Genomic DNA, 1,122 nt, shown 5'->3' with positions numbered 1-1,122 from the left:
GGGGGGGGGGGGGGGGGGCTCTGTTCCCATCAATATGCAGGAGTCCGGGGCGCTGAGAAAGCTTGAGCGCCGTAAGCTGAGAGGTAGCACCATCAATTCCTGTCTAGACTCGATTTTTGGAATCCAGGTTCCCAAGATGAAAGGGTGCATTATGAAGACAGGGCATAAATCTACTGTGCCAACAAGATCCACATTCACCTCAGATTATTTACACCTTCTGGCCTTCGTCTGCTCGCTGCCAGTCCCACGGCGGGTTGTGTCCAAGGTCTGACAGATGCACTTCATCCATCATGCTTACAAGTAGCCAATCACGTAGATTCCCAGGTTTTGAGGGGCCCCTCACCCTGGGCTGATTTGCTCCCTCCCAACTCCCTGCAAGGTGTCCCCTCTTTACATGGGACGTTCACGATCCCAGGAATGCCAGGTAAGGGGCGGTGTCCGTCGAAAGCGTGCAGTGAAACCTGGCTGGGGGTGAGGGGGTCACCACGCGCGCTATTACTAATCCCGTCTCCACCACACCCTTGGTGCCATGCCACGCACCTTTGTGTGGCGGTTACTCAGGGATGTGGGAAGCCCCCCGGGAAAGGTTACGGACGTGGCCCTTTTCAGAACGGCCAGCCTGGGCTCCTTGGCGACCGGAGCTGGCCCTCTGCCCAGCCACCCAGGGAGAGCACAGAGGCCAGTGAACTTCTGCCAGTCCCGCCGATCAGGTTCTGCCTCTCATGCAGCCATGGTCCGGCCCTCCGAACCGTCCATGGGGTCCTTCAACACTTCCAGCTTGAGAGAAAGAGGCTGGTTCAAGTCCCTTTATTTATTTATTTAACCTTTATTTATTTATTTATTTATTTATTTATTTATTTATTTAGAGGACCCATGAGTGGTGTAGGGACAGAGAGAGAGAAAGAAAAAGAGAATCCCAAGCAGGCTCCACGTTGTCAGCACGGAGCCCGATGCGGGGCTCGAACTCATGAACTGTGAGATCGTGACCTGAGCCAAAATCAAAGAGTCGGACGCCTCACCGACTGAGCCCCCCACGCGCCCCTATCACTTTACCTTTGAGTACCTCTTTTCCCCATCTTTATCATGAGAGGATTGGACTGGAAGAATCTTTCAAAATTCCAT

This window comes from Crocuta crocuta, unplaced genomic scaffold (assembly GCF_008692635.1).
Source record: "Crocuta crocuta isolate KB4526 unplaced genomic scaffold, BGI_CrCroc_1.0 scaffold70, whole genome shotgun sequence".
Lineage (NCBI taxonomy): Eukaryota > Metazoa > Chordata > Mammalia > Carnivora > Hyaenidae > Crocuta > Crocuta crocuta.
This window is presented reverse-complemented; position numbering follows the sequence as displayed.